The 27,669-nt window shown below is 34.2% G+C and overlaps 1 protein-coding gene and 1 pseudogene across 1 annotated transcript in view; both read left to right on the top strand.

Moving 5' to 3' along the window:
* Positions 1-27,669, top strand: part of LOC150110414 (uncharacterized) — a 163,493-nt gene that overhangs the window by 51,515 nt on the left and 84,309 nt on the right. The window lies entirely within an intron of this gene.
* On the top strand, positions 587-1,651 carry LOC150110415 (glycerol-3-phosphate dehydrogenase [NAD(+)], cytoplasmic pseudogene; annotated as a pseudogene).

The following is a 27,669-nucleotide window of genomic DNA, read 5'->3' as shown; positions in this document are numbered from 1 at the left end:
CCTCAGCTATAAAATAATTCCCAAATCTCAACAAATTTTGGTGCATGAGACTAAGGAAGCTTGCATGCTAAGAACATGAGCCCAACAGTCAAGACATCCCAATTTAGCCTGCTGGGAGGGGGAGGGGCACATTTAGGACTCTAGGACCAATGCCAGTTGCCTTCTTCAGCCTCATTTGCTCATTGTTAGTGTCTGCATGCACATATCATAGTTTTATGTTCCCAGAAGATGGCAGTGTAACATTGCCGAAATATTGGGTATTGATTAAAGATTTTTAATTAATATTTTAGTATATGTGGTCATTTCCTGAAAATTTTAAAGTCAGGTTATAAATTATACAGATGAAATTGAAGTGTAAATCAGAATTTGAACACTATTAATATGAATTGTTAATTTTAATTGATTTTCATTAATGACTATGAATTTAGTATCAGAATGGAATACTTGTAAAATAATATATTTGTTTTAAGCTTAGTAGAGAATTTCTCTGTTAATACTGTTATCAATGAGTTAAGTCATTTTAATGTGTTATGTGACATTTTTTATACTGAAGGATATGCAAGAAAGAAGTTTCACTACCAACCAAATGAAATCATCATCCCTTGATCTTCAGGAATTGAGTGTGTCAGTAATAGGATCAGGAAACTGGGGAAGTGTCATAGCAAGAATTATTGGTTCTAATGTTAGAAGAAAGAAGAGTTTTAAGGAGATTGTAAAAATGTATGTTCATGAAAGAGATTTGGATAATCAGAGACTATCAGATATTATCAATAATACACATGAAAATATTAAGTATCTCCCGGGCTTCAAGTTACCAACAAATGTTGTTGCATTTCATAATCTTCATGAAGCAGCAACTGATTCTGATATACTGATTTTTGTAATTCCTTATGAATTTGTAAAAGAAACATGTTTACAGCTAGTAGGACAAATAAAACCATCTGCAGTTGCTCTTTCCCTCTCAAAGGGATTTGAAGTGACTGCCAATGGAGAAATAATGTTAATGACACAGATCATTGGTCAGTCATTACATATAAATGTGGGAGTACTGATGGGAGCCAATTTAGCTGTTGAAGTTGCTAGTGAAGAATTTTCAGAAGCAACATTAGGTTTTAGTGATGAGAAAATGGGAAGCATTTTAAAAGAATTGTTTGAAACTGATTATTTTCACATAACTTTATCAGATGATATTCCTACTATTGAATTATGTGGAGCTCTTAAAAATATTGTTGCTTTAGGAGCAGGATTTGTAGATGGGTTAGGCTATGGGAACAATACTAAGGCAGCTGTTGTAAGATTAGGTATGAAGGAAGTGATCAGATTTGTTAAACTTTTTTATCCCACCTCAAAACTTAGTACATTCTTAGAGAGTTGTGGGATTGCTGATATCATTACTAGTTGTTACGGAGGAAGAAACAGGAAGGTAGCTGAAGCCATGGTTCAGACAGCAAGAAATATCAATGAGTTGGAGGCAGAGTTACTTCAGGGACAAAAGCTTCAAGGTCCTCATACAGCTCAAGCAGTTTATATGGTCCTTAAGAAGTACAATATTGAAGATCAGTTTCCCCTGTTCTATACTATTCATAAAATTTGTAATAAAGAACTGTTACCTAGTCAGTTGATAAAAACTCTACAACATAGATCCTCTTAAACAAAGAATAACAAATGGTTCTTTATGATAAAATACCGAGTAATACATAATCTAAAGAATACATAAAACAGATACATAAATATGTAAATCATTATTTCACATCATATTAAATAATTTTTAATGAATTGCGCTAGAAATGAAAACCAATATGAAATTTACATTACAGAGTAGTATCTTTTAGAAGAATCACTTTTAAATTTTGGTTTTATTTCTATTTATGTATAGAAATTTACTTCTTCTGTTGTTATAGTTGAGGGTTGTTTAATTAGTTGTTCTCCATCTTAAAAGCTCTTATTGAATATTTGTTTCAACAAAGGAATAAATTATGAACTTTTTTATTATTATTTATTTTTTTTATTTTGTTGTCCTAGCTTTTAAATTAACTTATTTATTCATTATCTTTCACTGTTTTCAGAAGGCTCTGGGTTCAGATAAGTTTTTTTTTTTTTTTTTGGGGGGGGGGGGGGGTTAATTGTGGATTTTTGTGTGTTTATTTGTAAAAGTTGCTGTGGAAGTTGTGGGCTTCAGTGTTTGTGATTTAAGAATGGCTTAATGATATACATGCAATTAGAAGTTATAATATCTTATATTAATGTTTCACTCTTGTATTACTACACATCTTCATAGAAGAAAACAGTGTGATACATTATTCAAATTAAGTGGATATTGAATCCAACATTATTTCATAGCCGAATATAAAAACTACAAGAGTTTCATGCCGAATATAGAGACTATAAAAGTTTTGGCGGTATAGGCGCAAACCTTTCATGACAGGGCAACTCGTAGTAAATGTGGAGTAAGCTCCGATTTTGGCTTATGCCCATATCTGCCGAAACTTTTATAGTCTCTATATTCGGCATGAAACTCTTGTAATTTCTATATTCGGCTATGAAATAATGTTGGATTCAATATCCACTTATTTGAATAATTTTACATTGCCGAAGTGAAGCTTTTTGGCTCTCTTTTTCAGAGTGTTATACATTATTCTTTCTCTCAAGTTGACTAATAGTTAGTCATTTAATTATGTAGAAATTATGGAGACAAAACACGTGTTAAAGCACTTATTATTAATTCTCAATGTTTTGACCTTTATATCAAGGTTATTATCAGGAATACACACACACACACACACATATATATATATATATATATATATATATACAAACACAAGCTAAATCACAATACAAAATAAGCTATTAGCATAACTGCTTTATTAGCTGTTCACATTAGCCTGACTCTGATAAGAGAAATTAAGAGAAAAAGAGTAACGTTTAAATAAATAAATAAATAAATAAATAAATATATGTGTGTGTGTGTATATATATATATATATATATAATAAAATAAAGATAAAAATAATAAAAAATCATTTTTAAAAATTATATATATACATACACACTGGTGTCCAAAAGCTAAGGATGAACTACATTTTTATCTGGCAAAAGTTTTTGGCAAAAGTTACAATTTCTTAAGGCTGTAGTTAAAGAATTAATGTATAGTGCTTACAGAAAACTATTCTGAGAGACATTTCAGTATTGAATATTTGTTGAATATTGAATATGTCCACCCTGAACTGTGATGCAGCTCTCACATTGTCATACCATGCTTAGCATCAAGTGATTCAGGAGCTCTTGAGGCAAATTGGTCCGCTTCTCTTCCTTCAGAGCAAGGCATTGTCCTTGTTGTTTTCTGGAGGGGAATTTTGAGCAGCAATGTATTGCCCTATTGTGTACTAAACATGTTCTGTGGGATTCAGATCTGTGGAGTGTACTGTCCACTCGATTTGATTAATATTCTGGGTCTCCATGAGTATGTGGGTGTGGTGTGGTGTGGTATTTTCATCCATAAAAATGAATTCTTTGCGTACAGCACTACATAACATTTGTACATGATGTTGAAGAACTTCATTGCAGTATCGTTCATTATCATAGTCCCTTTTTCCAACACTTGTAGCTAGGTGCGTCCATTAAGTATAATGCCTCCCCACACCATGACCCCAGCACTGCCATATCTATCCCTTTCAAGAACATTCTTGTAATGGTAAGCAGTACCACTTTCACACCAGATCAAGTGTCATCTAGAATCAGAGGAAAGACTAAAACGACTCTCATCTGTAAAGAATACATTAGCCCATTGGTTTCTTGTGCCATTTTTATGGATACAACACTACTGAAAATGTGCTCTACTATGATGTGCTGGATAAAGAATGCAGACTACAGGCCTTTAGGTGTATAGGCCTACTCGTCATAGACATTCTTGTTACAGTTTGTCGAGATATCTATGTACCTGTGCTTGAATGGAGGCAACTTGCAAGCTGACTTGCTGTGGTGCATCGATTATGTTTTGCTGTTATAACCAAAAATCTGTCTTCATGCTCTTTGATAGAGCAGGCAACCTCTTAGCAAAGGTTTGAAGCACATTCCATTGGTTTGAAGTGCTACCCAGAGCCTGAATACAATGCTATGTTAGATTCCAAATTCTCTGGCAATATCAGTAATTCTGAGACCTTCATACTTTCCAATAATTCTTCCCTGCATGAAATCTTCTAGATAATGTCTTTTGAGATATTACAAGACATCCAAGTTTCAAACTTTATTCATTCACAAAAAGAGGTTGATTGAAGCACAATTCGCTTAGCACAGCCAACTTGAATTTTGCCTTTTATCTTGTTGAGTGTTACCATCTGACCCCTCTGTGCACAATTTGAAAATTTGAATGTGTACTCGCTTTTTACTTGGAATCATCAGCTACAAACTTGTTCATCTAAATTTGTGGTTGTGATTCCCAGAAATAGTGTTGATACTTAGGTTTTGGACACCAATATATATATATATATATTATTTGTGTTTGGAGGTTTTTGGAGTTTTGCCAATTTTTCTTCTTCTATTTTATACCCTAATGCTTATGAGTTGAAGATGCATCTTCCAAATTGCTCATAAGGTTCTCTAAATTTTCTTTCATACCTAGGTTTAGTATGGTTAAGGGACTGTGTGCCTTTCCAATCAATTCATTTTTATTTTTTTATATACTTTTTTAAAATTTAAATTTTTCTGTCTTCCCTCTTTCTTTCACTGTTTGAGAAGGCTCTGGATTCAGATAATTTTTTTTTGATTAATTGTGGATTTTTATGTGAATTGCTGTGTAAGTTGTGGGTTTACATTGTTTATTGTGTATAGGTTTGTTTAAGTTTGCTTTTAAAATCTTTAAACTTAGAGTGAGGTATACTGACTGGTATCAAAAGCAGGATGATGGTGAGTTTTTCTATGCATAAGTTAAATCTAGATTTTTTTTAGTTTCATGAAACATGATGTGTTGTTACAGGTATTTATTGAATTGTTGAAAGTTTATTTTCCACTTGGTTAGAGTATAATAAATTTAGTTTAATCCTTTATCCAAGTGTGAGCAAACAAAGTTTGCGCCTGAAAGTATCTTCAGGACTGGGTTAAGGTGGTACACACCAGGGCAACTCGTTGCAAAGGTGGAGCAAGCTACCAACACTCCTATCCTAGTATCTCCTATAATGCAAAACACATCTCCTTGCGGATATGTCTATTTTGTTATGCATTAAGGGAAGGGCCTCTACCCAGACCGGTTTCGACCTTTATTGAGGTCTCTTCAGTGGGAGCCAGGCCCAAGTCGAGATATCAGGCAGAAGCATTTGCAGGTCATCTCCACCTATAGGAATTGCCAATTGGTGTGCCACCCTTTTTTAATAAATTACTCTGGATTTAGAGAAGGATGTTGAAAGTTTATTTTCCACTTGGTTAGAGTATAATAAATTTAGTTTAATCCTTTATCCAAGTGTGAGCAAACAAAGTTTGCGCCTGAAAGTATCTTCAGGACTGGGTTAAGGTGGTACACACCAGGGCAACTCGTTGCAAAGGTGGAGCAAGCTACCAACACTCCTATTCTAGTATCTCCTATAATGCAAAACACATCTCCTTGCGGATATGTCTATTTTGTTATGCATTAAGGGAAGGGCCACTACCCAGACCGGTTTCGACCTTTATTGAGGTCTCTTCAGTGGGAGCCAGGCCCAAGTCGAGATATCAGGCCCAAGTCGAGGCTCCCACTGAAGAGACCTCAATAAAGGTCGAAACCGGTCTGGGTAGTGGCCCTTCCCTTAATGCATAACAAAATAGACATATCCGCAAGGAGATGTGTTTTGCATTATAGGAGATACTAGGATAGGAGTGTTGGTAGCTTGCTCCACCTTTGCAACGAGTTGCCCTGGTGTGTACCACCTTAACCCAGTCCTGAAGATACTTTCAGGCGCAAACTTTGTTTGCTCACACTTGGATAAAGGATTAAACTAAATTTATTATACTCTAACCAAGTGGAAAATAAACTTTCAACATCCTTCTCTAAATCCAGAGTAATTTATTAAAAAAGGGTGGCACACCAATTGGCAATTCCTATAGGTGGAGATGACCTGCAAATGCTTCTGCCTGATATCTCGACTTGGGCCTGGCTCCCACTGAAGAGACCTCAATAAAGGTCGAAACCGGTCTGGGTAGTGGCCCTTCCCTTAATGCATAACAAAATAGACATATCCGCAAGGAGATGTGTTTTGCATTATAGGAGATACTAGGATAGGAGTGTTGGTAGCTTGCTCCACCTTTGCAACGAGTTGCCCTGGTGTGTACCACCTTAACCCAGTCCTGAAGATACTTTCAGGCGCAAACTTTGTTTGCTCACACTTGGATAAAGGATTAAACTAAATTTATTATATTTATTGAATTGTTTTTAAGGTAGATTGAGGAAGAGTATGCGTGAAGTGTGCTTGAATGCAAAGCTGATGGGCAGTAATGTATCAGTAGTTGAGGGTGATAGTAGGGTTTATACAAAAAACAACTTTTGAAAAAACCGGTTTTCAAATTCCAGTATTTCCAAAAAAAACAGTTAAACCAGTTTTTTCGAATTTTTACAAATATATATATATATATATATATATATATATATATATATATAATTAAAACAGTAAAAAATATATTTATACTTATATTTATACTAAAATCCTTACAAAATATAAATTTTTATTTCATATTCAGGAAATATGATATCAGAAAACATAAAATATTCACTAAACAATTACTTAATCTTGTTCTTATTCTAGATACAGAATTGCCTGAAATAGAAAATACTCTCTCACTGGCTACTGAACTTGGTTTTATTGTTTTCAGAGCATCAAATAATAAATATGAATTCTTTGTTCTTTTATTGGTTGCCTCAACTACTGAAAATTCAGCCTTCAGTGCCTTCGGATTTAATATGATTTCTTCCGGTTCCTCAAGAAACCTGTGAATTGATTTTTCCTTGGCTTCTTTTAGAGCATTACCCTGATTAATAGTTTCGCCATCTCCAATATATTCATCATCGGAATCTGTTTCCATACAAGAATTTGGATATATTCTAGACAATATTTTTTCAGATAACTTAATAATACCAAATTTTAAAGCTAGTGGAAATATACTAAGTTTCTTTGTTGAAATGTTTTGTGGATTTTGCAAATATAGCAAAACGGTTATCAATCCAACTTGTCTTCTTCCAACTTGTTTAACTTTCATATCGGTGACATTGTCAGTGGATTGCAAGGGGATAATATTCAGTTGTTTGCAGATGATGCGAAACTGGTAAGGATTATTAGTAATAGTGCAGATGTGGTAGCCCTGCAAGAGGATTTGAATAAGCTAGATACATGGGCAAATGAATGGGGGTATCGGTTTAATGCAGCAAAATGTAAGGTCTTGAGGTTTGGGAAACATCGATGGGACACTGCATACTCTACGAGAGAGTTATACTGGAGGAAGTAGGGGAAACAAGAGATCTGGGATTGATGATTGATAGAAACCTGAAGTTTAGGGGATGTATTGCAAAGGTGGTGAAGGTAACACAGAGGATTGCTGCCATAATGAGCAGGATACTGACCTGCAGAGATAAAATAGTTATCATTCTGTTGTATAAGACTCTGATCAGACTGCACTTAGACTATTGTTTTCAGATTTGGTCTCCAGAATTTGAAGGGGATAAATTAACTGTGGAAAGGGTACAAAGGCGGATAACAAAGATGGTTTCAGAACTGTACAATGTTAGTTATGAGGATCGGCTGAAGGAATGTGGACTGCAGAGCTTGGTGGATAGAAGAATGAGAGGTGATATGATTGAGACTTTTAAACTAAGTTGAAATGTGGTTACAGGGTTGACACTGGGGAGTTCTTTCACTTGGTTGAACAGTGGGAAGGAGTGAGGACAAGCGACCATCCCTGGAAGTTATGAAAGGAATCTGTGAGCAAGAGGGTGAGGAGTTGAACATGGTTCAACAAATGCATTCCATTTGTTGAACCATGGAATGCATTGCCTGATGGAGTGGTGAGAGCAAGAACGGTCAATGGGTTTAAGGAGTGGTATGATAGACTTTGTGTTTCTTAGGAAGGACCTCCCACGATGAGTCTTTGACTCCATGGAGGCCTGAATAATAATAATAAAGCATTTAATAATTTGGAACTAATTTCAGTCTTTAAATTTTTTAGTTCATTAACAGAAATTCAAATATGTCTTCACTTGTTAATAAATTGGCATCTTGCCGAGCTAAGGCCTCAGCTGCTAGATGTACTGGTCCCAACACTTTAAGCTGCATGATTTTAGGATATTGAGCTTCATTCCACATATGAGAAGCACCAATATCATTCAAAGCTAAAATAACACATTCTTTTAATGTTATAAATGTTTCAATCATGGCCTCTCTATTCCATCTCGTTTGGCAGGCAAGAATCAGACTTAATTTCTTTCCTTTTTCTTGTTTTACGTAATTCTGAAGGATGCTATCTCGTATGAGAGATATTCTAAAAAAATTGCAAATTTTTCTAATTTGGGAAATTGTTTGTTTTTAATTGTCAGACAATATAGGGAATCCACAATCATTATCAAGATCAAGAGAATGTAAAAAATCCTTACCATAGTCATCTTCACATTCTATGTCATCTTCGGATTCCTCACTTGTAACATGTACAACGGGTTCAAATCAAAATGTTAACATTTTTAATTAAATAATTAATTAATTTTACATATTAATTCTGGTATCTAAAAATATTTGAAAACCGGTTTTCAAATTTTACAAATTTATTCCCCCCCCCCAAGTTTTTTAAACCTGTTTTTCTTTTTTTTTTTTTGGATTATATCTCTTTATATCTGTCTTTGCTATCATTTAATAGCAAAGAGAGATATTGTGAAAGAGCAGCAAATAAGTACTAAGAAAAAAATTATGAAAAAGTGAACGAGTGATCCTGAAAGAAATTCTCAATGGTAGCAGAAATGATGTGAGCAATGCGAGTATAGTGGAAGTTGATTGTTTTGAATAGTATGAATAGTGTTAATGTTAATGACATTAGTGGATAACACTAATGTTAATGTTATCCACTATTTCCGACACAATTGAGGATATTAAAAAGAATTGGTAAGTTTGAGGAAAGAATTAGTAAGTTTGAGGCATGTCTAGAGTGAGATAGGACATTTAGAGAAAAGATTGATAGTTGGAGGTGTGAGAAGGAAGGTGCTAGTGATAGATGAGTGAAAGATGAATGGTTGCCGTGTGTTGGTGGTAAGTAGTGTAGTGCTGTATGGGGACTGTGGTGATAGATGTGAAAATGGAGCATGTGTCAAAAGTATGTCTGAGAGGAGCAATGATTGGAAGAGTGACTGAGGCTGTGGAGAGGAGAGGAGACGAAAGAGAACTACAAAAAATACTGTAACTGTTAAATGAGGAAGGGAAAGATTTGGACTTGTTATGCACTTGGAAAACACAAAGACAATGGTATTTGGTGAGAAGAACATGAAACAAAAGATACAAGTGGATCGAACTGATATAGAAAATGTAGAATAATTCACATATTTGGGAAGTAAATTGACATATGACTTGGACTATAAAAAAAGAAATAAAGATCAGGATTGCAAAGGGAAGAACAAATTAGGCCATGGATAACATCTCGAAAAGTAAAGTGATCAGCCTGCAAACAAAACTAAGAGTACCGGAAACATGCATCTTCAGCGGTGTACTGTATGGATCTGAAACGTGGGTAATAAATAAGGAATCAAGAAAAAGAATTTTGGCATTTGATAGAACTTGTTACAGGAAGATTCTAAGAATAGGATGGGTACAAAAAATCACCAATGAAGAGCTCTATCAGAAGATACAACCAAAACAGAATCTAATGCAGAAGATTATAAAATGGAAGCTGCAGTTATTTGGACACATCTATAGAATGAGTGAGGACCGGAAGATAAAGACATTTATGTTTGGTATTTTGGATGGTTTAAACAGAAGAGGTAGACCATACAGAGAATGGATAGACGATATAAAAGACTGATGTGGAATGGGTGTACAAAAACTGCGACACTTTGCACTGGAGAAAGAAAGGTGGAAGAAGATAGGGAAGCAGGCATCGGACATCAATGGGCAGTGATCCCATGGTTCGTGATGATGATGATGATATAAGGATTCCCCTCATCATGACGAGAATCAGACTCAGATCTTTTCTGATCAAAGGGCACAGTGTTCTGCTGTTCTTCCAATTATGTTACAGAGGCACATATGCTGAAGATATAGTGAAAATGGTCAGTTAAGTATTTTGTTTGTGTATTTCATGTGAGGGAGCTAAGAGTAGTGTTGAATAGCAATAGGAAGGAGGACAGAGAATGGATAAGTCAAGAATGGAATGTTTAGAATATTAAGTAAATCTTGATGATAATAAGGCTATAGGAGTGGATGGGATGTCACCATGTATATTATAGGAATGTGCAAAAGAGCTGGCAGTGCCATTAACTTCGTTGTTCAACAGAAATCTAGTAACAGGAACAATCAAGTATGAACCAGCTGGAGCTTAGAAATTTTGAGACTGTCGTTTATTTTGGATTGATTGATTGATTGATAATGGCCTCACAGCACTGTTCGAACCCCCCCAATCCAACCCCCAGTACCATGATCAGGTATAAATTAAGTTTCTGTCCATTCTGTGATTGATTTCTAGTGTATGATGGGAAAGCCCTGATTTTACCATGGTGTTTGAATTAAATGTGTTATATATGTTTATCAGTCTTAGTTAAAATGATATTCTTCACTTTGTCTATATTAGGAGACATAGCCAAGAATACCATTTTAATATGATATTAGATGGAAAGAAGGAAAGAAAAGTATCCTAAGAGGTGCTGAATGTCCTCATTCTGAATGGTGATGTTTCAATTTTATGGGTGGGTGGGTTGAAAGTCAGTTTTTCTAACAGTGTTTTCAGACAGACTTTTCTTATAATGAATAGCGGTGACCTTACTGTAATCATTACTGCTTCTAAAGTGGTTTATTATTAATCATTCTGTCTGCTATTACTTTGTTATATTTTTTTATATTTGGTCAGTGCATTAATTTGATATATTTGATCAGTGTGTGTTAATAATTATTTGTTGCCTTTTGCTTTGAGAGCTCTCATCAGAGCTGATCACTGTGGACTTTTTTCTTTTTTTCTTCCATTTTTTTAAAGGATCTCTGTTAGATAGTGATAAGAGTTTATATTAATTAGATTTATTACTGAATGTTTATTAAGTGGCCATAAATTGATTTCGATATTTCTCCCGTTCTATTTTTATTTGAATTAAATTTAAGTCATCTGCATTTTGTTCTTAAGAGGCACATGGTTTGGTTGAGTGGATACTGTACCCATTTTCCACAATTTATTGTTTGTTGATGAATGTTTGTGAAAGTCTTTAGGTAGTAGACAGTTTTTTGTTGTCCTGTGTGGAATCACCATCTACTTTTATCAGAGGCTTGAAGTAAAGGTAGGGAATTAGAATCTAGACAAATTAACATTATGAAAAAAGCCTATAATGATTTTATAATGAATAAAAAAATTATGTTGTTCTATACATAAATTATTCATTATCTCTCAAATGGATTATTATAGTTCATGCATGGATTCTCTTTTTTTTTTATCCTGCAAAGTAAGCAAACTTTCCAGAAGAACAAACACAATTACAGACATAAAAGGTGGCTTCATAACTTAGTTGCTTTTGCCATAATCACAAAAAACAACATTATGAATCTCAAGTTTTCATTTTCATTAATATATTTCTTTTTAAAATCATATGACATCAAAATGGAGTTTTGCATTTTGTTCTCAGCAGCTAGGCAAGCTATATGGAGTTAGAATCTCAGATATATTATATATATACACAAAGAAATAATAAAACGTTATTGTATATTTTGTGTTGCCCTTTGATAATAAAAGTTGTCATTCTTTTCATGTAATAATGCATAATTAGTATGAAACATATTATTATTATTATATAGGTATTGCCATGGCGTCAGAAGACATATCATAGGGGGACCACACTAACACACTATCATGCCTCTCATTCATGGTAAGGACACTCACAGCTAATTCTTGCAACCCATCCCACTTACTCACCGCTCTCCAAGCACAACATCTAATATTGAAAAATTTCTTTTGTATCAATCTTGTGAAACCCCTTTAATAGGATATAAGTTTCTATCATCTCCCCTCTCTTCTGCCCATCAACTAAACTTTGCAACCAACACACCTTCATCCTATCATCATAGGAATCATTCCACTGACCCATCACCAGTTTGGTCACTTCTCTCTGAATCATCTGTATCAGTTGCTGATCCCCAAGAAATCCAGGTGACTAAAACTGTGCACAGTAGTCAAGATGTTGGTGAAATGTAGCCTTATAAAGAAGGACAGTAACTTCCCCATCTTTACTTGTTAGCATGTTTTTAACAACATCCGAATAATCCTTTGAGCTATTTTACCAACTTTTGCAATATGCCTTCTATACTTCAACTGCTCTCTGTCCACCATTATCCCAAAGTCCCTAGCCTCATCAATTTCTTGCGATCCAATACCATCAATGTGATATACAATTTGTAACCTTTTCAACCCGAAGTGCATAATCTTACATTTTGCAACATTAAATTACCAATCATTTGCCCACAATGTCAATTTATTTAAATCATCCTGCAGAATATCTATATCTCCTTTATCAACTATTTCCCTCTCCACTTTTGCATCATCAGCAAACAACTGAATATTCCCCTTAAATATTTCCCTATATCATTGATATACAAATTAAAGAGTAGAGGACCTAATACAGAACTCTGAGGTACTCTATTAGTCACCCCTCATTCTCATATATTTGGCTCCATCATATACTACTCTCTGGTTTTTCCCTGCTATTCATCTCTCTATCCATGCTACCAGCTTCATGATCCGAAACTAAACACAATATCCTGTGTGACAAAGCTTGTTTTTCCATAGAAGCAGTTTTAATTATGAATGCCTTTTCAAAGAAAATTGTGAAGCCTTTTTTACATCTATTTTAATATTATTTATTTTTAATATAAATTTCTATCAGTTTCTTTTAATCTTTCCTTTTAGCACCTTAACTTTCATTTCTTTTAATGAAATTCAAAATATTTTACTTTCATTAAAGGTTATTAATGTGGTTATCATGTAAGATATTAATTGTTCTGTAATTTGCTGCTTCTATCTTGGAGCTACTTTTATGTAATGGAACTATTTTACCCTCTCGTCAATGGAAAGGCTTATGTGTTGGCAGTACATGTTAATTTATTTTGACAGTACTGTTGACAACACAGAATGATAAGAAAATAATTAATATTTATTAACTTATTTGCTGCTATTTTGCTGTTATTATATCCAGCATCTCCCACACAAAAACAGTTTGTCACAGGACATGAAAGAACAACAATTTGGTATAATATAACAGCAGAACTAGTTTAAAAAATTGTAACAGACAACACAAGGAACTGAAGTCCTAATTAGGTGCCATCTATATTGGAAAAAGAGAGAAAACAAGTATTAATTATATTTTAAAATGACTGTCTCCCAGATTTTTGGTAAATTTATACAGCCATACTTGTTTGGAGTATGTTTTAAAGCTGCTGTTGATTCCAAAAACAATCTCTCTTACTTATAATGACTTCTGTTTAGCACTTTTGTTTTTTTTATTTTCATTTGATCCTGTGTTAAGGGGTATCCAAGGCGTGGCTGCTAGACCTGACTTGCCATAATGATAGTGCAAAAAGTATTTTTTATGTTCACAAAGGCGGATGTCAGCAGTTCTTCCTCTCTGTCTATAGTAAGCCAGGTCACGAAAACAGGGTACTTCATAACTCCTGGATGTGATAAAGAAGAGAGTTTGCCCTTAAGTGAACAGATGGGAGTTGCCAATTTGACATAAGGTTTAAATATGGTGCATAGCTGATATTTATTAAGCACTCTAGATATCTTTTCAGATGTGTCTTGAATATATGGGATGGTAACAGTTTTGCTGTAGTCTTGTGTGGTAGGCAATGGAGAGGATTTTTGGAAATCATTTAGTATTTTTTCTAGTATTTAGTATTTATTCTCTCCTATGGAGATTATAGCCATTAGCCAAGACCCTCTTTCCATTCCCTTGGAACCTTGACAGAGCGGAGACAGATTGAACAATTTCTCTTGCACATTCACGTAGCACACATCCCAATATGTCATTCAGTTCCACTGCTGTATTCACATTGAATTTTTAGTAGCTGAAAATCTCCTCTTCATCTACATTAATTCTGATATCAGATTCTGTCACATCAACAGCTTAAAAATCTTCTACCTCAATAATACACCTCAGCAAAATGGTCACTTGGCAACTCAACTATTTCTTTTACTTCTGTCATCTTTCACCCATCACCATTGATTAAAGTCATCCTTTTAGAGTCATTGTTCCTCTTACATGCTACATAATGGAAAAACTCTTTTGGTTTTACATTGCCTGCTTAGCTCATTTTTTCTCTTAATCTGAACAAGCTTGAACAAGACATGGTTACTCTTCCTGATCTGAGGCGGAGTGGCTACCTTGGTTACAGGTATAGCTTCTGATACTATTACCAGATACAACATTCTCAAACTGTACCCTCCATGACATGCTGTTTCCAGTAATTATCCCTTAGCAACTGTATAAATTCCACTTTCATCTTGCCATGCTCGTTTTCTTTCCTCAAATCTATGTCTCTATAGTTGAAGTCTCCCACAATATTAATTACTTGGCTTTGCACTCCTTCTGTTAATCTGCCAATGCATGGCATGCACATCTTCCTTTGGACCTCCTAGACTATAGAAGCAACCAACAATATATTTTGTTCCATTGGCCTTTATCTCACACCAGATATCCTCAGATTAACCATCTTCCCTAGACCTGTAATCCTCTTTAACTTCTAATTTTGTTGGTTGGAATTCTTGAGCTATTATCAGCAGTACCTTGCTTCCTGTGCTATTCCCTCTATCCTCCCTGAGAATACAAATTCCTTTACATTCTATCCTTGTAACTGTATTATTTTCTGTCATCCAGGTCTCACTGATATGCCTATAATTTTTGGCCAAGTCAAGCTGATCAATGCCAAAAACTCCTCATTTATTTTTGATAGTTCTAGCATTTGAGTATATGCATTTCAACATCAACTTGGAATCCCAAGCAGAGCTGAAACCAACCCAATTCATTACTGATCCATTCAGATTTGAAACCTGTAAAACTGCTTTCACCATTAGATAATCATTTTTCTAAGGGATGGCTGAACCCACATTTGACCCCCCCCCACAGTACTTTTAGTTTTTTTGAGTTTGTGCTTCCTTCCTGCCTCTCACTGAATAGCCCATTAGACACACACACACACACACACACACATATTTATATATATATATATATATATAAGTCCTTTTGTTCATTGAATTTATTCCATACATCTATGAACTTCACACCATTCCTCCTGCACAATCTTCTGATTGACTCATTCATAATCTTTACTTTCTCACTCTTCCTTTTTTCTTCTATCAGCAGCTCTTTATATTTTCTCACATTGCATATTTTTCACCTTTCAAATCATTTGTGCCAGCCAAAACAATCAATTCTTCCACTTCTCTTCTCTGCAAACTAACGCTTTCACTGACATTCTTGATCTTTGCACTTGGGAAACATGCGTTCATCACTTTCTTATAAAGTGCACCTTTTGTTGAATCTCCATACAATACTTGTATGGAGATTCTTACTTCTTCCTTATTCCTTCTTCTAGTTTCTCACACTTTCATACTTTTCCCATTTATTTTTCTTTCCTTCTCCTTTCTGATTGTGTCTAGTCACCAGCTTACATTTTGTTATGCGAAGGATGCTGCATAAGTGCACTGTTGCACTTATTATTATCACCTCATTATCTACAATACTATCAGCCACTTTTTTCATGCTCTCATTCATATTTTGTACATTATCATTCACTCCTTCCACATTCTCTATAATGATATCTTGCATTATATCTTTAATACTAGTTGCTTCATTTTCCCAATTTTCACATGACTCACATTTCTTGTACTTGCACATGAAATATTTCTGATATAAACACTCTCTCCATTCTTACTTTCATGCCATAAGCCTCTTGGTAATGCATGTGTAGCATAATGCATACTCTTGGTAATGCATGTGTAGAGCACATGCATACCATACAAAATCTCTCATGCTAAGCTCAGTGAACAAGGAAGCCTTGGCTTCCATTTCCCTTTTACACACACATATCAGCAAGTGCAGCAGTAATAGGTTATTATTATTACATGACACCTCCAGGAAGTCCAAAGACTCGAGGGAAGGCACCTACTCTACAACTAACGCTTTCACTGACATTCTTGATCTTTGCCCTTGGGAAACATACTTTCATCACTTTGTTATAAAGTGCACCTTTCTCCGTCTCCACCATTCAATCCACCAACTACAATTACACCAACGACCTCTACCACCCACCATCACCAAGAGTATTTTCAGACAAATTACAGACAATCACAAACGTTCATTCTCATGGCAGGATTCGAACCTGCAGCCTCTTGGCTGGAGAGCAAATATGCTAACCACTCGGCCAACCAGGCCGGCAATAATTAGTATAATAATTATCGCCGGTCTAATATAGTATATTGCTATATATTAATGAATTGTCGCAGTTTATGTATAATCTCAGTTTTTCATTTTCTTTCAACATGACAACTTTTAACTTCAAGTTGTTACATATAATACATGTAACATTTCCTAAAAAATGTTACATGTATTATGAAATGCTTTTTACAGTAATAGCAAATTCTAATCATATATAGTGATCTCTCAGTTATCTGACTTTTCAAAAACTAGCCCTTCAGTTAATTGTCTGTTGAATAGGTTAGTGTGTCAACTGATTTCTGGTATAACACCACTTAATTGTACCTTCAATTGAATGTTAAAAAAAGTTTGCTGTTTTTTTTTTTTTTTTTGTCTTGATGGTGCAGTTTCAATTAAAAGTAGAACTCTGTTGACAGTTCTTTTCATTAGTTAATACAGAGAAATAAATAAGATGGATGCTTTACAACGTATTATCTCGGATAGTATAGTCATTAATTTATATTCATTACATAATTAGTTAACTGATCTCTGCTTGGCTGCAGCACCTTTGATTGAATCCTAAAGCTATTTTTCTCACATCTTTCCAGTTTAATCTTTTTAATGTAGAAAAAAAAATTAAATAGAGATTTTACTGTATATTATATTCCAAAACATCTTTTGTTTACAAACATAGATCCATAATATGGTTGTGTGTTAGTGTTTACATAAACTGCAGTTTTCGTTCTCAGGAATTTAATGATGATGATGATGATAAGAATTTATATTCTTTATGTATTTTTGTGGTGATCCAGTACCTCTGTACAGTTGTGGGATGACATGTTTGCCCTTTGGTTGGAATGACTTGGGTTTTTAAGTTTTTATTATTCTTAGACATGAGACTTTAGACTAGCGAGCATGACTAGAATAAAAACGGAGTATTTTTTTACTAGTCATAAATAATTATAGTAAAAAACCTACTAATTTCACCACTAAATCTTTTGGCTTCTAGGTACATATATAAAAATAAAGTCAATGAACATAAGCTAAAACATTATTAAACAAAGCTATGTACAAAACTTTACAACATAAGTCATAGAAACACATGTTGACAGGTTTATACACTGGTTAAACATGATAACTAAATACTTAAGGAATTGACAGCGTACACCAGAAATATAAATTAAATCAACTTTAATATATTATATAATAATATATTAATATATTAAAGTTGATTTAATTTATATTTCTAGTGTATGCTATCAATTCCTTAAGTATTTAGTTATCATGTTAGAAACACATGGAATGTGGGAAGTTGCATCAGTTGTTGTTAAGCATTGTTTGCAAATAGTTGGCTGAAAAGTTGAAGATGCGTGAGAAGAGATGATAAGCAATTTCCAAATATTGTGCAGGATCAGCCCCATTTGTCTTCCCTATTGTTGCCAATGCCTTCAACATGTTCTTTCTGTCTTATTCGAAAACTTCTTGAAGTTTGGCCAATGTATGAAAGACTACAAGAGCATGGAATTCTGCATATCCTAGGATGTTGGTGGAATTTGTTGGTGGAGTTGTGGTAATTTAGGGGAGTGGAGTAAACTTTGTATAGTTCAGAATAGGTTTATAAGCCACCCTAATATTATGAGCTTTGAGAAGATCAGTGATCTTTCACTACAGGAACTTAGTATCCATTACTTACATTGGTAGACTGAGTCCCTGTGGTGAAAATCAGGATTTTGCTGTGCAGTTGATTTAGAAAATAATAGTTTAAAATATTTTTAAATAGTTGTAAAAAGATAATTTAAAATAATTTTTAAAGTTCCTGTGTGAGATTTTTAGAATGTCCATTTTGAACAAGTTGTAAGAGACAGTAGCGCACTCAGGATTTAATCTTGTGGGGGGGGGGGACTGAGTTGAGTAGACAATTTGAGAATACACACTATGCAATGCATACAACCTATGACTGAACATCTGCAATGATCACTAATTCATAAGTAGTATAGAAATAGAAGACATGACACAACATAAATAAAAAAAAAAGAATTTTAATTAAGAAAAGATTTTTGGAAAATTTTCTAGTGTTTTCTTTTCTTTTTTTTTGGGGGGGGGGCAGGTCCCCCCTCTGGGTGCACCACTGGTTGGAGAAGAATTTGCAGTTCTTCATTAAGTTTTTCCTCATCTCTTAGGATGAAGGCAACTTTTTTTTTTCCCCAGTTTTTGTGAAACATGATTTTAATAGCTGAAAGAAAATTATTTAAATCGGCAGTTCTTATATCGCCAGATAATCAAAATGTCATCATCATATCTCTACCAAATAAAAGGCTGAAGGTTTCAACATAAGAAAATTTTTCAAAAATTTTCCATAAATAAATTGAAAAATGGTGGAGATAAGGGACCACCCATTGCAAGGCCAGAAAGCTGCTAAAAAATTTGTTCATTCCATCTGAAGTAATTAGAGTGGAGATAATTGAAAGTTTATTTTTCACTTGGTTAGAATATAATAAATTTAGTTTAATCCTTTATCCAAGTGTGAGCAAACAAAGTTTGCGCCTGAAAGTATCTTCAGGACTGGGGTAAGGTGGTACAACACCAGGGCCGACTCCTTGCTAAGGTGGAGCAAGCTACCAACACTCCTATCTCCGTATCAACATCTTCAACATATTCAACATCTTCCTCTAAATCCAGAGTAATTTATTAAAAAGGTGGCACACCATTTGGCAACTCCTATATGTAGAGATGACCTTGCTAATGCTTCTGACTGGTATCTCCACTTGGGCCTGGCTCCCACTGAAGAGACCTCAATAAAGGTCGAAAATAGTCTGGGTAGTGGCTCTTCCCTTAATGCATAACATTAGACATATCCGCAAGGAGATGTGTTTTGCATTATGGAAGATACTGAGATAGGAGTGTTGGTGGCTTGCTCCACCTTAGCAAGGAGTCGCCCTGGTGTTGTACCACCTTACCCCAGTCCTGAAGATACTTTCAGGTGCAAACTTTGTTTGCTCACACTTGGATAAAGGATTAAACTAAATTTATTATAAGTGGAGATAATGTTTGAATAGATGAGGGATAGGTATTTTATTGTAATTATTTACAGCCATTAAAAATACAATGTTGTAGTCTTTATTTATTTTATTTTTATAATAAATATTTGCAAGTGTGATCAGTTGTGATAAGTTTAGATTATTATAGTTTCTGTATAAATCTCCAGGTTTTTTTCTTTCTTTCTCTCTTTTTTTTTTTTTTTTGAGTTCCAGGGAGTTACTTTTATTGCTCTTTTGAGCCACATACTTTATGTTAGTTCTAACATATGATGTATTTCTTTAAATACAGTAATTCTTCAATTATCCAACCACAGCACGAAAACATTTTGTTCATTTGAATAACTGAATGGTCAGATATGCAATTATATCTGATATATCTCAGAACGTTGTAGTCTTTATTTATTTTATTTTTATAATAAATATTTGCAAGTGTGATCAGTTGTGATAAGTTTAGATTATTATAGTTTCTGTATAAATCTCCAGGTTTTTTTCTTTCTTTCTCTCTTTTTTTTTTTTTTTTTTGAGTTCCAGGGAGTTACTTTTATTGCTCTTTTGAGCCACATACTTTATGTTAGTTCTAACATATGATGTATTTCTTTAAATACAGTAATTCCTCAATTATCCAACCACAGCACGAAAACATTTTGTTCATTTGAATAACTGAATGGTCAGATATGCAATTATATCTGATATATCTCAGTATATAATTGACATTTATAAGGCTGTACTAGAAGTCAGATGACTCACTAATCCATTTAAAAGTTGATTACTTGAAGATCCAGTCATTTGAAGGTTGGGTGATTGAGAGATCATTGTATGTTGGTAAAAGAACTTTCAGAGTTGTATAAATCATCAATGACATTTAATATATATCTATGTGAGATGAGACATTAAATTAATTCTTGGGCTAAGTAACTTGGAAGATGAATCATCATTTTGATTAGTTAATACACAGACAAAAACAAACAAGCAAACAAACTATAAATATAAAATGTTCCATGTTAGGCTGGTTTTCATTACTTGGAAGTTTACTAAAATGTCACATCAGTTATTAATATGCCATCTGCAATGTGAGACCCTTATGTAATGGTAATTTAGAATACTCTTTAACTCCAATAGCATCTTTACTTTAAATTTTAAAAATAGGTAAAAGGAAAGATAATAAACATTTTTTACAATGTCAGAAATTTTTACGATGTTTTCCCATTACATACTGGAAAACAATTCGTCCCATCTTATTTCGCTTAAATTATTATTATTTATTTAATTACATTTTTAATTTATTTTTTTTGATTATTACAGTCTAGTGAGATGTACTTGATTAGAAAGACCTGGGTTTGAATTCTGTCTAGGATGTGAAAAATCTTTATAAAGAGCTTTTTTAACAGAGGGTGAGTTAGCTGTCTCATATGGAGGCAGAGAGAGATTTTCATTTTATTTTCATGAAATTTGTTTTCCTGGCTGTTTGTAATTTTGTTTTTATTATGTTATATGTATATAATGTGATATTTAGAAATACTGCATAAAAATTATGTTTAGTACTTCTTCATTTCTCTTTTGAAGTGTAATGCAAATGGATGTGTTAGAGAAATATGTATGTAGATTATTGTTATAGAAAATTCATGAAACAAGGTTTATTCTTGTAAGCATAATAACAGTAAAACTTCTGTTTATCTGCCCTTTTAAGTATCCAAGATTTTCTGATCACTCACTTCTATTTTAATTCCTGAAAAGTTTTGATTAACCAATCAAAAAATATACATCTTTATACATATGTGTGCTCTTTTTGTGGCTCTTGAAGATAGTAGGAGTTATGCTGGTCTTTTCCCTATCCCCCACAATCACTATTATGCAGTATGGCAATTTAAAATTATCTTTATTATAAAATATAATGGATATCCAGTATCGTTAAAAATGGTGACAAAATATTTATTCTGTCAAAGTTAGCCTGTCATGCTAACTTCAGCAGAGAAACATGAAATGGTAGATAAAATAGAAACAAAGTGTTAACAAAAGTAATTTAATGGGCATGTACCATGTCTCCCCTGCTGTTTACAACAGTTTCTTTATACTGTGCTTTACTTATCATAATAGACAAACTGTGGAAGTAATCATCATAGATACTATAATCATAAAAAGGTGTATTTTATAATAGCATCCTTATTATAGTGAATGTCATCGATTACACAGTCCAACACAATTTTTGCTGACTTTTATATGAGACTTGTTTTTACTAATTTGGGTGCGCTGATTTCAAATATCAAATCCGTTTTTCTCTATCACGTCAGGTTTTTCCTCTATGGCATTTTCTTTTTGCTAATTTGTAAGTTTTTGATAGTTTTAAGGAGGCAATACTATTTAGAGGATCAAAAAAATCGATTTTTTAATATTATTTTCTGAAAGTATGTACTTTTAAAAATCTGTTCCCAACTTTTTATCAAGAAATTCGAAAAATTCCCGAAGATATAGCCTATTATTCAAAGCAGTGCACAGATCAGAATCAGAGCGCTCGCTACTCTCGCTTGTTAGTAAACGAATAAATGCATAAGAACCTGCAACGGCACGTACTGGCGCTTTGAATGCGAGAGAGGCTGATAATTAGATACATAACTACTTAACAATATTCATTAAAAATTACAAGAATATTTATAAAAAAATAAGAATTTTACTTACACATGAGTTTCAGAGAATAAATTTTTGCTTGTAGCAATTTCTGCTGTGTGTTCTGTTTTGGCAATCCCTTTGAATACTCCAACAGCAGTCAGCCATCATGTGAGAATCCCATCTTCCTTGGTACTGATCTTCCATAGTTTTTAAGTCTTGATGAAATCTTTTGCCTTGTTCATCGCTTACAGCACCTAAATTCTCGGGAAATCTATCAAGATGATTGTATAGGAAATGAAGCTTTATGCTCATGTTGCAACATAGGCGCTGGAAATTTTCAAGCATTGTTTCCACTAGATCTTTGTAATTGCATACTTTTTTGTTTCCAAGAAAATTATTCGCAACCATCGTAAATGAAGTCCAGGCCTCTTTCTCAATTTCGTTCATAGAGTTGATGAAATTTGGGTCTCTCATTAAAGTTCTAATTTGTGGTCCATCAAATACACCGGCTTTAATTTTTTCATAACTAAGTCGTGGAAATTTTTCACATATGTATTGGAAACAGTCACCTTCTAAATCTAAAGCTTTAAAATACTGCTTCATAAGACCTAGTTTTATGTGTAGAGGTGGAAAAATGATTTTTTCTCTGTCGATTAAAGCTTGGTTTATAACATTCTGTTCTCCAACATTTAAGGATATTCTAAGAGGCCAATGTTTCTGACTCCAGTGTTGGTTTCTAGCTCGACTATCCCAGAAGCATAGAAAACATGGAAACTCTGTATCCTCTTTGAAAGCCAAGTAAAAAGTTCACCATTTTAAGATCCACACAGATGATCCAGTTATGGTCTGTATATTTTAATAACTTCAGAACCTTTTTAATGTCCTCATATGTTTCCTTTAAGTGGACTGAATAGCCAATAGGAATTGAGCCATATACATTCCCATTGTGTAGTAAGACACACTTGAGACCTGCTTGAACTGTCGATAAATAAACGCCACTCATTTGGATGATATTGTACAACACTCATTTCAGTTAGTAAACCTGACACATTGTTACAGTAAACAAACCCACACTCATGTTTAAAATATTGTACAAGATTACTTTTTCTGCTACGATAAAAAGTATTCTTCGTATCTTGCTCCAGTAAGTTTTTTCATTTCATCTTGAAGCTAACAATTCCGATGATTCCTTCGATAGGCCCAAATCTCTTACTAAGTCATTCAATTCCGCTTGAGTAAGACATTGTGGTCCAGAACCAGAAGTTAAATTTTCGTTGTCTAATTCAACATCCGGGTCTTGCTCCTCAAGAACATCTGGCATATCCCGATCATGCTCGTTCCTAAGTAAAGGAAGTCCTTTATAAATTGGCATGGCTATTTCATTGGAATGAGCAACTGGCTGAATTGCTGAGTTGAGATTTGGATACACAATTTTTTTCTTATTCTTCGTATTCTTCTTATTATAACCAGAAGTCTGAACTAAACAAAAATAGCAATCATCTACGTGATTTATCGGTTCATGGCAAATCATTGGAATGCCAAAAGCTAATTTTTGGCATTTTCCCTTGCTCCACTGTCATAAATTTTCTACACATGACTTACACACTTTATTTGGAGCCCACGAATTGTCCTGATCTGCAAGTTTTACGTCAAAGTATGCCAAGTACACTTTCTTAACGAAATCAGTAATATTTGTCCTTTGACTGGGAACAGTAAAGCTGCCACAAATGTAGCAGAAGGAATCTACACTATTGACACATTTTCGAGTAGTAGACATGATGTATTTTCTTCACTGCCGACTAATATGCAATTAACAAGACAAAAAAAACCAGAGACTTTATTGAAATGTTATAAGCTCTCATCATACTTTCACGATCGATTAACGATTGACTGATTTCGATTGTTTCTTTGTCCACTATGATGCATATAGCATTCATTTGTTTTAGGCAGTTGTCATCGCCTACTTTTCATCACCTAAATGTATTAGGTCGGTTATCGGCTTCTCTCGGATTCAAAGCGCCAGTACCTGCCATTGCAGGTTCTTATGCATTTATTCGTTTACTAACAAGCAAGAGCGGTGAGCGCTCCAATTTTGATCTGCGCACTGCTTTGAATAATAGGCTATATCTTTGGGAATTTTTCGAATGTCTTGATAAAAAGTTAGGAACAGATTTTTAAAAGTACATACTTTTAGAAAATAATATTAAAAAATCGATTTTTTTTGATCCTCTAAATAGTACTGCCTCCTTAAAACTATCAAAAACTTACAAATTAGCAAAAAGAAAATGCCATAGAGGAAAAACCTGATGTGATAGAGAAAAATGGGTTTGCTATTTGAAATCAGCACACCCAAATTAGTAAAAAACAAGTGTCAGATCATAATCAACAGAGACAAAATTTTTTTTTTGTTGGCTAGTGTTATCACAGCATTTGAACCAAAAGTGTTTTTTTTTTTTGCACATGTACTGTGGCCATATAATTTTGTTTTGCTTATTTTTGTGCCACTAAAAATTACCCAGTCAGAATTGAGAGTACTCAATTTTTTTTTTAAATCATTAATAGCAAATTTTGTTAAATTCCATTCAGCCAGAGTGAAATTAATATTGTTTTCAATCATTTTATCAAATTTGATAAACAAGAGTTTACTGTACTGGCATTGTTGGATTTTTTGAGGCTGGCAGTTTTAATTTATACTACTGTTAGTTTAAATTAGAAATTAAAAATATTGTTATTATTAACATTATAGACCTCCAAAGAGTCAAAAAAGACTCAAGTCAAAAATATGAATCATTGTAGTTTTCAATTGACTTTTAATGTTATAAATTTTATTTGTTTTTATACTATATATGGCTAATCTTATAAGTAGGTGTGAGCAAGAATATGATTCGTATGTTGAGTGTATTTACAAGAAATGTTTAAATTGACTTTGAATAAAACAACACAAGTTCCAATTAAAAAAAGTCATAAATAAAAAGGAAGGTAAATAAATGCATACCATCATATTCAAACTAAAGCATCTAACAAATGTGATGTTCAAAGACATTTATGGCAAATTAATTCATTTTGAATTTGCTAGAGATGTGCACTTTTAAATCCAAATAATTTGACTTCTCATAATGTTTGTATATCTATTGGTAAGGTATGAAAATTGTTTAACAATGCGTTTTGAATGAGAGGAATGCCATTCTGTTATTTATTTCATTCTCTTAACCTATGACAGTTCTTATCTCATTGAATATGCCTCATTTTGTATTTTCACTTATACAAATACACTTACACTTACAAAATCACTTAGATAAATAAAGATGCATTTCTTGTTCACTTCTCTTACTAGTATTTTCTGTTTTACATAAGCATGTAGTGCAGCTTTCAGAACTCCAAATTTATTCATTATTATCATTAACAAATTCCTGATATGTGCTATCTATGAGTATATAGGATATTATTATTATTATTATTATTATTATTAAACAAGACCTCATGGAGTCAAAGACTCATCTAGGAGGTCCTTTTATCTTACACACACATCTCATCATACCGTGTCTTAAACACATTCAAACTACTTGCAGACACCACGCTCTCAGGCAAGGCATTCCAATCACTCACAACTCTGCACGAAAAAAACCTGCCTCTCACTCCCTTACTCACACCCTCCTTATACAGTTTCCAGGGATGACCTCTGGTTCTCCCCTGATCTCCCACTATTCTCTGTAGAACTTCTCCACCATTGATCCTATAACTACCCCTTACCAACTTGTAGGTCTCTATCATATCTCCCCTCTTCCTTCTCTCCACAAGACTCTGCAAATTACATCTTTTCAATCTTTCCTCATACTCAACATTCCAGAGGTCAGAAACTACCTTAGTCAGTCGCCTTTGGACCCTTTCCAACATCTCTTCATCCTTCTGAAAACCCGGTGACCAAATCTGGGCACAATAGTCCAAGTGTGGCCTAATCAAAGCCTTATACATTGGAACAAGTATCTCCCTACTTCTACATGTCAGTGTCCTCCGCATCATTCCCAGAAGTCTTTGTGTTGTCTTCACAATGGCGATGTGTCCCCTAAATTTTAGATCCTTATCCACTATCACCCCTAGATCTCTTATTTCCTCTACTTCCAACAATATATTCTCACCAAGCATAAATTCTGCATCCCATCTTTGTTTTCCAAATTTTAAAACCTTACATTTTGCAACATTGAACTCACATCCCCATTTGCTTGCCCAATCACTCAATTTATTCAAGTCTTCTTGCAAGGCCACAACATCTTCACTACTCTTTATGGTTCGTCCCAACTTTGCATCATCTGCAAACAACTGAATATCTCCATCCAAATCTTCACCAATATCATTAATATATAAGTTAAATAGTAATGGCCCTAAAACAGACCCCTGAGGCACTCCACTAGTGACTTTCCTTTTCCTGGATATTGCACCCCCATACACAACTTGTTGATACCTATCAGATAGCCAGTCTCCAATCCAATGCACTAATCTAATATCCAACCCCATCTGCTCTAGTTTGACTGTCAACTTATCATGAGGTACTCTATCAAAAGCTTTTGCGAAATCCAGGTATATTACTGTGTATCCTTCTCCTCTGTCCAAGGAAGCAGTCACTTTATTATTATTATTATTATTATTATTATTATTATTATTATTATTATTCAGGCCTCCAAGGAGTCAAAAGACTCATCGAGGGAGGTCCTTTCTAAGACATAAAGTCTGTCAAGACTCATCGAGGGGAAGTCCCCCCCTGAGAAACACAAAGTTTATCATACCACTCCTTAAACCCACTGACCGTTCTCGCTCCCACCACTCCATCAGGCAATGCATTCCACGGCTCAACCACCCTCCACACAAAGAAACCACTCCTTACCCTCTTGCTCACAGTTTCCTTTCGTAACTTCCAGGGATGGCCTCTTGTCATCACTCCTTCCCGCTGATCAACCAAGCGAAAGAACTCCCCAGTGTCAACCCTGTAACCACCTCTCAACAGTTTAAAAGTCTCAATCATATCACCTCTCCTTCTTCTATCCACCAAACTCTGCAGTCCACATTCTCTCAGCCGATCCTCATAACTATCCTTGTACAGTCCTGAAACCATCTTTGTCATCCGTCTTTGTATCCTTTCCACGGTTAATTTATCCCCTTCAAATCCTGGGGACCAAATCTGAGAACAATAGTCCAAGTGTGGTCTGATCAGAGACTTATACAACGGATGATAACCCTCTTATCTCTGCAGGTCAGTGTCCTTCTCATAATAGCAGCAATCCTCTGTGTTACCTTCACCACCTTTGCAATATGTCCCCTAAACTTCAGGTTTCTATCAATCATCAACCCCAGATCTCTTGTCTCCCCTACTTCCTCCAGTATAATTCCTCCCATAGAGTATGCAGCATCCCATCGATGTTTCCCAAACCTCAAGAC

The sequence above is a fragment of the Typopeltis vanoorti genome, chromosome 1 (genome assembly GCF_054136105.1).
Source record: "Typopeltis vanoorti isolate ZY-2024b chromosome 1, IOZ_Tvanoo_1.0, whole genome shotgun sequence".
NCBI lineage: Eukaryota > Metazoa > Arthropoda > Arachnida > Uropygi > Thelyphonidae > Typopeltis > Typopeltis vanoorti.
Note: the sequence above shows the minus strand (reverse complement) of the source record. Positions and strands in the feature narration are given on the sequence as shown.